At 45.5% G+C, this 13141-nt stretch overlaps 1 protein-coding gene and 1 non-coding gene across 7 annotated transcripts in view; both read right to left on the bottom strand.

Annotated features, from left to right (window-relative positions):
• The window catches only part of DNAJC5 (DnaJ heat shock protein family (Hsp40) member C5), a 67718-nt gene extending 60099 nt beyond the window's left edge, over window positions 1-7619 (bottom strand). For 2 of the 6 annotated variants that reach the window (XM_061630964.1, XM_061630966.1), the window contains exon 1: window positions 7495-7619. The gene's annotated coding sequence lies outside the window, so the exon portion shown is untranslated. The other 4 variants (XM_061630961.1, XM_061630962.1, XM_061630963.1 and 1 more) reach the window with 3 other exon arrangements.
• A 916-nt stretch (window positions 7620-8535) lies between these two features.
• TRNAE-CUC (transfer RNA glutamic acid (anticodon CUC)) lies at window positions 8536-8607 on the bottom strand. Its single transcript has one exon. It is a non-coding gene; the product is annotated as a tRNA-Glu (tRNA).
• Window positions 8608-13141: the final 4534 nt, after the last annotated feature.

The following is a 13141-nucleotide window of genomic DNA, read 5'->3' as shown; positions in this document are numbered from 1 at the left end:
TGGAGAATTATATTTTTGTATGTTTGTTGGTGTTCTTCTTACTTTGCTTCTTTCCTGTGTTACTATACTAATGTTTCTACAGAGAATCTAAACCAGAAAATTTTTCCCCTCCTTATTCATCCTAGAAATCTGTGTCAAATGTATTTTTATTAATTTCAAAGCCTTTTTATTGGTCACTGTCATGTGATGGTGAAGACAGCCTTTTGTGTTTTATATTGGAGGTTATGTTCTATTTCTGTTTTGGGTGCATTAACAGTGGAATCTGAAACTGCAGTTTGATGTAAAATCAGACTGACTACAATATGTTGCTCCTTCAGCAATGACTCTAGCTGTTGGAAAAAAGAGGATGCATGTTTTCAGCCTGCTATGTTTAAACCACTTTATTTAAGGCAAGGTGTTCACAATCAATTAAAAACATAGAACACACCTAGAATTTTGGTAGAATATATTTCACCTCCCACTGTTTTATCTTGTGCTAATTGAGACACTTCTGAGGTCCACTGGAGACTATTTTGCAGAAGTCAGTGCCATTATTCCACGATTATGTTTGGAGTTTTTTTAGTATAAATTTTGCAAAGTGTTGCTGTACTTCACATATTCATAGAAACAAAAGCAAAAGAAAATGATTTCCTATAGGAAACTTCACAAAAATTGCAAAGTAAATCAGACATATTTAAAGTGACCATCTGAACTATATCAACTGTCTTAATAATGTTGCTTCCTCCCGGCTAAAGCAAAATCAGCACAGGACATATCTTCTTTCTATTATTTGGGCTGATTACAGGTGTTGCCACCACTCACCATATGCTCTGAGGCACATGTTACCAAATTCTTCCAAGCTACGCAGCAAGTGGATTGGACTGTGAAAGACCAACCCAAATGGTGTTTGCATTTTGACAACTCTGTAGGGCAGTACAATATCTCAGAGAGGAGTTCAGGTCTCCTGCTCCCCTGGTGCGTTCACTATAGCTGCCCAATTTCCCTGCTTTTTAAAGTTTGATAGAAATATCTGTTGGCTATAACTACAGTCTTAAACCGCAAGGTTTTTTGCCTATTAGTGAATTTCCCTGCTTTTTAATCCAGGAGGTAAGAAATGGGATCCTGTGCAAGTTTGCTGAGAATGGATTGATCCTTTGCATGCTTATTGAGTTAAGTGGGATTTACACACACATGCTTAGGATAGGTGAAACTGACCACAGGGGATGGGGAAGGGAGGAGGGGGAGGAGTGGAAAGGCAGAGGGGAGGACTGGGATGGGAGCAGACAGGAGGGGGAGGGGAGAAGGACAGATGTGGTCATTTGCATGTTTATTGAGTTCAGTGGGATTTACTCCCGTGCAATCATGCTTAGGATAGGTAAAACTGACCGGGGGGGGGAGGAACGGAGGGCTGGAGTGGGCAGGGGAGGCGGAAGAAGGAAGAGAGGAGGGGAGGAGAAAGGGAGAGAAAGGGAGAGGAAAGGGGAAGGAGGGAAAAGGCAGGTCTGATCATTTGTATGATTATTGAGTTGAATTGGATTTACTCCTATGCAATCATGATTAGGATAGGTAAAACTGACCGAGGGGGAGGGGGAAGGTGAAGGAGGATATTGTAGGGGGGCAAAGGAAGGGGGAGGGGATGGTAGGTTTGATCATTTGCATGCTTATAGAGTTCAGTGGTATTTACCTTCGTGCAATCATGCTTAAGATAGGTAAAACTGACCATGGGGAGGAGGAAGGGGAGGGGGAGGGGAAGGAGGGATTGGAAGGGGTTGGGGAGGGAGGGGCAAAGGAAGGGGGAGAGAAGAGGCAAGAGGGAGGGAAAAGGAGGGAGGGTGGGTTTGATTGTTTGCATACTGTTTGAGTTCAATGGGATTTATTTCTGTGCAATCATGTTTGAAAATGGAAATGGACTGCCTTCAAGTCAATCCTGACTTACGTTGACCCTATGAATAGGGTTTTCATGGTAAATGGTATTCAGAGGTGGTTTTACCATTGCCTTCCTCTGAGGCTGAGAGGCAGTGACTGTCCCAAGGTCACCCAGTGAGCTTCATGGCTGTGTAGGGATTCGATCCTTGGTCTCCCAGGTGGTAGTCCAACACTCTAACCACTACACCACACTGGCTCTCGCTTGCATGTTTATATAGGCAGTTTTATGTTAGGTAAAATTGAACAGGCTGGGCCTGGCAACCAAGACATCTTTGGTATCTTTCAAAGTTGGACAGGGGGAAGGGAGGATTCTACCTTGTGGTTTTTCCCATTACAGTGTTGCAAGAACACCTGCACTTGGCTGACTTTCTCTTTTCTTAAAGATACAGGATCAGTCTCAGGCCTGGAACTTGGCAACCCTATATCCCACCCAAATTTAAAACAAAGCTGTCCCTGGCCACATCCACACCAGGCCTCTATTACACTTTGGACAATCATTATTTATTTATCTATTTATTTAGTGTATTTATATACCACCCCATAGCTGAAGCTCTCTGGGCGGTTTACAATAACTAAAAACATTAAAAACAAATATACAAATTTAAAAACACATCTTTTAAAAACAATTTATCATGGCTTCTCTCAAAGCCATGGCTCAAAGCCAATCATGGCTTCTCTCAAAGAATCCTGGGAAGTGTAGTTAGTGAAGGGTGCTGAGAGTTGCTAGGAGATGCCCTGTTCCTCTCACAGACCTTCAATCAGAGTGGCTGACTGTTAAACCATTCTCTCAGGGGAATAGGAGTCTCCTCTCAGCACCCTTCACAAACTACACTTCCCAGGATTCCTTGAGGGACGCCATTACTGTCTCAAGTGAAATCAAGTCTGATGTGGGTGTGGCCCTCTGATTAGCCAAGCCCAGCAGCTGTGAGGCTTTTAGAACACTGACAGTTGGTCCTTACTGAGCATTATAATAGGCTTCCAGCCAAAATTTCTTAAATTAATTAAAAATCAACCAGGCATTTTTTAAACTTTTAAACGGCAGAAGATGAAGGTCAGAGTATGGGGCAAGGTCAGGATTAGGATTACAGGTACTCTGTGAACATGGCTGATTTTTAATGAATTTCAACAGATTATGAGAACTCTGGCAGAAAGAAGTCCAAAAGGGCTCTGAGGTTTTTTTCTCTCTTTTTAGACTTTGAACTCTCGATTCTCTGACTGTTTTGTGTATCGCCATGAAAATTGACAGGGTTGTTCAGCAAATGTTTCTGAGTTCAGAACTATAAGTTTTGTAAGGTTTTGTTTTGAAATGATCTTATGGGAAGCATCAGAATGGCATGCAGGAGATATTTTCCATGTAACATTGCGGAATGTGAAAAATCCCCGCTGGCTGTATAAAAACTAACGTGATACCTTGGTAATGGCGACTCAGCCTGATCTGTGTTTTTATTTGAAGACACTTCCATGCTTCCTTCTCTAAGGCTGCAATCCAATTCATGTCTACTCAGAAGTAAGCTCCTGTGGGTTCAATGGGACTTAAACGCAAAGCACCGGGAAGCAGGGCCCTACTGTAAGTGTCTATTAGACTGCAGTGTTATCCACTAATTCTGGCAGTACCTTCTGTTTTGCATCAACTTATTTTCTTGCTCAGTAACTTTCATTAATACACTCTTCCCTACCCTCAAAGAAATTGCACTGAAAGCCTGTAGCACCTCAGTTTTATAAAGGTTTACCCATCTCTTTCAAGCACCAGTATCACTCCCCAGTTCAGTCATGGCTAATGCATGTGTGAACTGTCAGCTTCCGTTAATCACGCCATGTATAACAGAAGACAGGAACCTACAGAAATAATTTCTGTGGCTACAACAGCAGGAAATTGGCACATCCTGTTTCCTAGAATCTTACTTACTTTCCTTCCTACAGTATAGGGAAACATAGCATAAGCCAACATGAGATTGTATTTCCAAAATGCACAGGAATACCATTAGTTAACCCATACAATGTTTGGCTCTATATACAGGTTAGTAATAAAACAGCCAGATCAGTTGGAACCAGCAGTTGTGCAACACAGAAATTCCTGCCCACAAGAATGGTGGGACTTAATGCTCAAATGTTCAAGAATCATTCCACAATCCAACATTTCCTTAGAGAACCAGAGGGCCATATAAAACAAAGAAGCTGCCTGCAACACTTTTGTAGATGTTTTCTTGCCTAACTGATTTCCAAACTTGCTTGGTTTCATAAGGATGGGAAGTCAAGGTGCTTCATGTGGTCATGCAGATTTTGTTCAGAATGAAAATGCCACACTACAGAGAAGTGTAGACCCTGCCCCCCAAGAATCCACAAAGGTTTTCCCATTAAGGACAAGTTACCATAACTATGGCTTCAGTCTACTGAATTCTACGCATATCCCGCTGATGCAAATTAAAAAGCAACACTTCCACTTCCCACCCTGCGTCCTCCTCAGGTTTATCTCTCTTTTCAGTAGGAAGAGAATAAATTAAAAGGTGTTATAACAATTTGTTAACTGATTTAGTTCTATTTGAACCTGTAAAATAAATGAATCATGTACCACTAGCAATATTCAGTTACAATCAAATATGCAGTGTGACAGCACTGGCCTCCAACTAGAGGACTATAACCCACAAATGAACACACCCCTAACCCAGGGGTAAATAATATCGCACCGTGAGATGCTGGACTACAACTCCCACAATCCTTGGTCACTGGCTACGCTGGTCTAGGCTGATGGGAGTTGCAGTCCAACAACCTCTGAAGCACACAGTACTGGCTACCGCAACCTAACCTTTAACTTTGAGGGTTTTTTTTAAAAGAAGGGCAGAAAAAAGACTTATATTCAGTAAACATTTAAAAGTGGGTCCTATGTTCAAGGTGAATCCCACATTGTCAATGGTAATATGTAAATACAACCATTAGCTCCTTTCTGATCTTCATTCCAATCAAAGCTTAATTTCTTTAATGAGATGGCTAAGATGTTGCCACAGCTCATCAGTAAATGACCAATCTAACTCTGTCTTACAGTGCTTTGCTTCAATGACCAACTGCTGTGTCATACATGAAAGGCAACCGCACCTTTTCAGAGCCCAAGGAGAAAATTACAGCAATAAAACAGCTTGAACTGATAAGGCAGATTTCATCTCGCACTAGTTCAAAATGATGTACTGACTTTGTCTTTTACCCTTGAATACACATTGTATTACCAAGCGAGACAGCACAAAATGCAGAGACCTAAAGCAAAAGCTAGCAGTACGCATTAACTGCAAACTGATACCTCACTGTTAAAATGAAAGCAAGATGCAAAAGCTACAAGTCCCTTTTGTGTCACAGCGCCAGAGGCTGGCATGGACGGCTTTCACCTTCTCAGAGGGAGAACTAGCTCCAGCAATATTACATGTTCCAGTAATAAGTCAAATGAATTGTTCCACCATGCCTACAATTACAAGATATTGATAAAGTACAGAGGAGACAATGAAGCGTTTGTCTATCTCATTGCCCTTGCTCATTTCATCCAGGAACATTTAAAAGCACAATCTGTGGGGTAAGCTTAAAGAGTGGGTGTTCACCAGACAGGGGAGAGCACACACCCATCCTCTCAAACTCACATAAAATTCAAGTCTGTAATAATTCTCACTCTCCCATGCCATGTGTCACTATAAATCAAAGTGAATACATAGCAACCCTAAATATTAGCCCTATTATTTATATAATCCAGGCGCTTTTTACTTTTCATTATCTTGAACTAGTCGAGAAGAGAACACAAGCACAGGTAGCTATGATAGTGGCTTTCCCTTTGGCACAAAGTATGTGTATGTCAGTGAAGGAACGAGGAGTTCCCCAGCCTACCTTGGATGAAAGAGGTTCCCAAGAACCACCACCAGCTCTCCCTCACAGCAAAGAGGACTTTATCAACCCCATTCTCCACATTCAATTGAGCAGCACAGGCAGGCGCACAGAGATACGTCTGCAATAAAACTCAGGAGCTCCATCTTCTCTTCATCTACCCTCATCATCAACATCTTCCTCCCCAGTTACTTTTTCTTGGAAATTCCTCTATCAGCATTAACAGGGTTGTCATCAACCCCAAAAGAAACTGAAAAGGGGGCGGGGAGAGGATGTTATGTCAAACACACATTCCCTGCCTCAACACTTTCTCTTTTGTTCCTGCACACACGCGCACACCTAAGCAGCCCTATCCCAATTCAGCCTCACTTGCTCCCCTCCATTTTCTTTTATCCACCCACTCAACTCATGACCCCCGCCAAAAAATCATCACCCTCACCCTCTGTCCTTCAACTGCTCCGGCCTCCTCAACACAAATACGACCCCTCCTCCCTCCTCTGCCTCACTTTCCTCTTTTGCAACCCTTTCCCAACCTCCCCATCACTTGCTGCGTCTTCCCCCCTCCCCCCTGGCTCAACGACCCACCTCCCCCACTCCCCTAAATCCCCCACTCCCCTAAATCCCCCACCTCAACTTCAAGCCTCTGCCTCCTCTTCCCTGCCCCCAGCCCAATTTGACCACGTAGACCCCCTTCATCTTCTTCCCTACCCCAAATATCACACTTCTCCACCTGGACTCAGTTTCCCCACCGCCCCCTCCCCAATTCTTGCCTCTTCCCCATTCCCATGTCACACCGCCGCCGCCACCACCTCCCCCTCCCCCCAATTTCTATCTACCCCCACCCAGCCCTCAATGTCACAACTGCCCCTCCCCCCGCTTCAATATCGCCCCCCTCCCAATGCGCCACACAGACACCCCACCCCCCACAGGCGCGCGCCCTCTCCCAATTGCCTCTCCCTGCCTCGCCGCCCACCTCCGCGCCGCGCGCCCAGGCCTCCCCCCACCTGCCGTGAGGCGCTGACAGGACGCCGCCTGGGCCGCCCCCGCCACGGATGTTCCGGCCGGGCCGCGCCGAACCTTGCCCTCACCTGCCGAGGCCGCCGTCGCCTCCGGGCGGGTTGGTGGGAGGGCCGGGCCTGCGCAGCTTCCACGGCCTTCGCCGACGGAGGCACCGGCCAGGGCACGAGACAGAGAGAGAGAGAGCCGGCGGGCGAGCGGCAGCACCACCGACAAGAGCGCAGCGGGGGAGCGGAGAGTCAGCGGAGGAAGAAGTAGCGTGCGCGCTCGCGAAGAGGAGGAGGGAGCGCGCTCTGAGCGGGCCAGACGTTCCGAGGGCTACTGACGCGCGCACACGTACTGACGCGCACGCGCTCTCTCTCGGTCTCCCCGAAAAGGTCTGCGCGCAGCCCAGGCAGGCTCGGGAAGACTGGAGCGCGCGCGTAAAAGGGAGGGAAGGAGGGAGAGCGGCCGCGCGCAATCGCTCGCTGTCCAGCAGGCCTCGGATTCACAAAAGGCGGGGAAGGGATGCAGCAAAATTAAGGGGCAGGAAATGGGGAGAATGAGGAAGAAGAAGGAAAGCGTGTTCGCTTCTGAACCGGATTGTGGCGGCCGTGCAAAGGGGTCGGGCGCCACCGGTTTGAAAAAGCCCCAAAAAGAAAAGGGAAAAACTTCATTCGTTAAAATTCTGCCCCTCCCTTCTTCCCAAAGGTCGGCCATCCCCGACCCACTGACTTGGGAGTCCGCCCCGCGGAGCTCGATGGGGCTTTACTGCTGAGCGAGGATAGCGGGAGGCTTGCACTGGCGGAGTCACATTCCCAAGTACAGGTGTAGGTAGGTAGGTAGGTGTGTGTGTGTGTGTGTGTGTGTGTGTGGGTGTGTGTGTGGCATAGATGCACGTGTAGAGCTATATATACAGGCAGGTAATTGTGATTAACGAAACAGAGGTTTTTATTGTATTACCAAAACGTTTCAGCTTCCGCCTTCATCAGCTGCTAAAATACAAATGCTGCTACCGAGGTGGCAGTTACAGAACTCTGAGGATGAAAGGCTTCATATATATCTATATCTATACAAAACATAGATATAGATATATACACACACACGCAGGTGTGCATTGCAAGGAGATGCTTTTTGCCAGAGGTGGTTGTAGCGGGCTCTCAAAGCACTCTTCCATGCACCAGCCAGAGAAGGGGGGATTCCACGCACACTCCTCCCACCCTTCTCTGGCTGCTGCAAGGAAGGGAGGCTTGGGGATCCCGCCACGACCACCTCTGGCGAAAAGCAGCTCCTTGCAATGCACACCTGTATGGGGGTGTGTATATATATCTCTCCTCGTGGGGAGGGGGGGGCTCTCCCGGCGGCGCTTCTGCTGCGCCCAAAGCCCGAGCCTTGGCATGTTTACCCAGGAGTAAGGTCCAATGAGTCCAGCAGGGCTTGCTCGGAAGTAAGGAATCGTCGGATAGCAGTCTAACGCCGCAGAGGCGCACTGACGGAGTTTTCTCTTTAAAAGCGCACTCGCCAGCAGCCTCGTTCATGAGGGCAAGCCTCTTAAAAGGGCACGCAGCGAATCAGGTAAACGGGCGCAGCTGCTGCCGGCTCCTCCCCTGTAAAAAGCTGAGTAAATAAGTCAGGCAGAAGATACTCTTCAAAAAAAAAATGGCTCGCCTGCAAAGTATTGCATTTATAAGAGAACACAACTTGCAAGCAAAAATTAAGGGACTGAAAAGGCTCCCGTTTAAAAATCTAGCGGGAGGGAGAAAGCCAAAATGTCTTTTCCCTGACCGGGAATCGAACCCGGGCCGCGGCGGTGAGAGCGCCGAATCCTAACCACTAGACCACCAGGGAAGCCTGTGTAAGGAGGTAGCTGCAAAGCTTATCTTCACGAAATGACGTCAGTCTTTTTATGTTGCAATACTCAGAGAGAACAATTCCCTTCAGTACTCTCCTGCTTCTAGACAAAGTCACTGCAAAAAATGGGCAAGATGCATCCAGGGCAGTGGCGTCACTAGGGTTGGTGTCACCCAGTGCCGGTAACTCCTGGTGTCACCCCCCATGGACCTCCTCCCGTACCAGACCATACAGAATCCTTAGTAATGTTTTTTGTACTAATGTTACTCGTAAATCGTAATTCCCTTATATCACTGAATGTAATGGCAATAGTAGTGACATAAACAACTAGCAAAATTAAAATTTCACCTTTAAATTACAATATCATAAGCACAGCCTAAATGTATTTACATTTATACATAGTTTCATGTGGTTAAAGTGAAAATTTGGTAAGAAAACAATAGAATTCGAAGTAAAAACGTTTAAGAACTACATCAAAATTATGTTCATTTTAACACAAACACAATTCTTTGTTATGTTTACTCAGAAGTCCCATTAATTTACAGCACAATCCTAACCATGTCTACTCAAAAGTAAGTCCTAATGAATTCAATGAGGTTTACTTCAGGTACATGGGATCAGCACTCCTTTACTCCCAGAAAAGCAAGTATTGGATTAAAGCTTTCATATTGGAAAGGTTTCCAAAGCACTGCCCTCTCCAACAGCCCAGGGTCTGACTGCGTGCTACACACAAGAGAAAAAAAACTTTAACCCATATTCTTATTACGTGGCCCTGGGAAGATCTATTGCCTTGTTAAGCTGAGTTGGGACTCTGAAAAATGCTTGTCAAAGTTGACTTTGAAAACTGGGCAGCACATGACAGTGAAGAACTTGGAGGTGTGTGTCTCTGTGTGGTCACTTCTACTCCTTGTTTTTGAAGTATCCTGACAAAAGTGGTGACTTCCCCTTCAGTGCACAGTTAAACTATGGAATTTGCCCACAGATGTAGTTATGGCCATCAACTTTGGTGGCTTTAAAAGAGGATTGGACAAATTCATGTAGGATAAGGCTGTCAACAGCTACTGGTCTTGATGACTATGTACTACTTCCAGTTGCTGGGAATCAAAAGTAGGGGGAGAGGGCTACTGCAGCCAGGTCCTGCTTGTGGGCTACCACTATGGTTGCCAGGTCCATGGCCTGAGACTGATCCTGTATCTTTAGGACAGCCTTTCCCAGCTAGTGGGCCACCAGATGTTGTTGGACCACAACTCCCATCAGCCTCAGTCAGCATTGCCAATGGTCAGGAAAGATGGGAATTGCAGTTGAACAACATCTGGTGGCCCACTAGTTGGGAAAGGCTGCTTTAGGAGAAGAGAAAGTCAGCCACGTGCAGGTGTTCTTGCAACTCTGTAATGGGAAAAACCACAAGGTGGTCTCCCTCCCTCCTCCACAACTTTTAAAGATACAGAAGGCCTCTTGGGTGCCAGGCCCGGCCTCCAAGAGGTCTTCTGTATCTTTAAAAGTTGTGCAGGGGGAAAGGAGAATTCCCATTACAGAGTTGCAAGAACACCTGTACTTGGCTAACCTTCTCTTCTCCTAAAGATACAGGATCAGGATCAGGCCATGGACCTGGCAACCCTAGCTTCCACAGGCATCTGGTTGGCCGCTATGAGAACAAGATGCTGAATTAGATGGGCCTTTGCCCTGATCCAGCAGGGCTCTTCATATGTTCTTTTGTTGTCCAACCAGCAAGCAAGAAGCAATCATCAGTTTTTCTGGGGTCAGAGCACCTCAGACAGCCTCAGTCATGAAGTTCTTAGGATGTACTGATGTCTGGAGCTAAGCTTGGAGTTCATTTGTTTTTTCATGTTCTTTCCTGCAGTGCTGTCCCATAATGGCCCACTTGCAGCTCTCAGAAGTGTAGCCCTGCAAAGAGACTATTAAGCTGCAGAAGCCCAAGGCAGTGCCTAGCAACCATCTGCTGTACCCTGCGAGTACTTACCTATTTTTATCAGCCTACCTGCTTGTCAGTCTGTTTTCAGGCAGAATTGTTTCCACCTGCAGCTCTCAGAGGTGTGGCCTAGCAAGAGGATATGTAGCTGCAGAAGCCCAAGGCAGTGGCCAAAGGATAGTGCCTGTTTGGTGCCAATGAGGGACCATGCTTATACAAAGCTGGCAGGGTCTACCTCAACTGGGGTGAGGGGCTTCTGCTGGTGTAGGTATATCCTAGTTCCCTCAGCCTGGCATAAATACAAGTTGGATTGCACCTTAATTTGTCTGAATGTATGTCCATTTAAAACTGCCTTGAATATTGAGGATAAAAAACAAGCCAGCTGTGAGGCATAAAATTATTTAATTTTTTTTAAAGGTCAGAAAATGCTATTATATTCATCATATGATTCAAAATAGTTCAGCATTGTTTCATCATCGCTTTGTGTTTAGATATACCTATATCATAAATCTGAAAGTAAAGAACAGAAAGGAGAGCGCTTAAATAGGACAAATTTGATTAATATCTAATCTATCTGTTCATATATTATAACAAATTTATTTAAATTTGTATGTTGCCCTTCCTTCCAAAGAAGCCCCAATTGGCAAATACCAAAATGTTAAAATAGTACATTTCAAAGTCAAATCAAAACATATTTAAAAACCATTTTAAAATAATGATATACCCTTGCAGTTATTAATTTCACAGTTGCCATGGTCAGTATCATCCATCAAAGCCTGGGTAAGCAGGAATGTTTTTAAATTTCTCCTGAAAATCAGTAATGAGGGAGGCAATAATAATGAGGGAGATAAAGATGAAAAAGAGGACAGACCTCCTATACCTTTAATTAATATCATTTGTAGACCACTTCCCATCCAGGATCCCAAAGTGGTATACAGAATAAAATCCAACATTAACATGTTAAAAACATATAAAATCAAACAAGTACTGAAATATATATATTAAAATATCAACAGCAAAAAACGAAAAAATGCCAGGGATATGCACAGTATCTAAAATGGGCCAGTGACCCAGCTGGGGAAAGCCTGAGCAATCCAATGTGTTTTTCACACTTTTTCAGAAGCTCTCTACTGTGAATGCCTCCCCTATAGGAGTGGGGGAAAGAGCATTCCAAAGCATGAGTGCCACTACAGAGAAGGCTTGTTTCTATGTCATCAACAAGCAACACATCATAAAGTGGGATGACCCTAACAAGGCCTCTTGTGATGACCTTTATGTCCTAGCAGGTCTATATAAGGTGCTCTTCTAGGTATCCAAGTCCCGAGTTCTTTAGGGCTTCATACATCAGCAACAAAACGTTTAAAATGGTTCAATAGCTAATAGGCAGCCAGTGCAGTGCTTTTAGCACAGGCGTAACATGTGCACGAATGGATTACAACAAACATCTTGTCCGTGCCCTCAAGCCTCAAAAACTGAAACAGATCCCATAAAACTAGGTAAGACTCCATTGGACATCCATCTGATAACTGTATCAATAGTATCAATTCAAGTTGGCATAGGTTTTATCTTCAAAGTGTTTTAAAATTTGTCACAGCATGACTCAAGAGTGCAAGCATTCAATTTGCTGGGGTATATGAGAATAATCACTGCACCACTCGGAAAAGCAATGCTGGTTGGCTACTCAAGGCTGTGATGGAAGCAGCAAAACAAGCTTCTTTGCAGCCTTCACTGCCATGCAGTAGGTGCAATTATGCGCTCTAGCACATGTCTAGTTGGCTTCACTTTGAATCTTACACCACTTGCACTTTAGTTTTCGTTGTCCTGCTATACGGCAGAAAACCAGGAAGCAATCTGGGCTCTACAGTGCAGGACAGGACAATTGGGAGCAATCAGGTCAAGTGCCCACCCCCATCTGCATTCCATAGTGACACAAAGACCTCAACAGGATCACCACTGGCTTTGGTTTTGGATTCCATAAGTCTCCAAGGGCAGACCATCTCAATAGGTCCCCCAATTCTACCAAAGGTGACTAGTACTATAAGTCCAAGCTTTACCAGAGAGTGGTCTGACAGTAACAGTGGGGTGAGTTAAGCCCCCCCTCAATGTCCAGATTGCCCTGTTCACACACTGAGGTAAAGACCAAAAGAAAGGTATGCCCTTCCTTACACTTTGGCCCAGACAGACAGCCCCATGGTTGCAGGCCATGAAATTTCAATGCAGCTTCAGTGTGGATACTGAAGTCCCTCAGAACAAATGTGATGGGTTAGGTTCTCAAGCTTGAGACCATCTCTGCCTGCTCAGTTAGGGTGGGCAGTACACCAACAGCATGCCCAGTCTGTCTCATTGCCGCAGTGTCATGTACAGGCCCTCATAGCCAACAGCAAGCCACCCCCACACACCTGTGTCTCTCTTACAGCCCTGCCTCCAACAATGTCCCAATATAGAGGGCTGCTGGAAACTGCTGATTCACTTGTAGTCCCCGCCAACAGAAGCCCTCTGACCAGTTCAGTAAGTCTACTCAAGAGGAAGATGCCACAAAGAGGTAGCAAGCAAATAACAAGCACAGTCTCTCAGTTCAGGCGGCTGGTCTTACTTCTTTCC

Source organism: Rhineura floridana, chromosome 6 (assembly GCF_030035675.1).
Source record: "Rhineura floridana isolate rRhiFlo1 chromosome 6, rRhiFlo1.hap2, whole genome shotgun sequence".
Classification (NCBI taxonomy): Eukaryota; Metazoa; Chordata; class Lepidosauria; order Squamata; family Rhineuridae; genus Rhineura; species Rhineura floridana.
The sequence above is the reverse complement of the archived record's forward strand: the minus strand, read 5'-3'. Positions and strand labels throughout refer to the sequence as shown.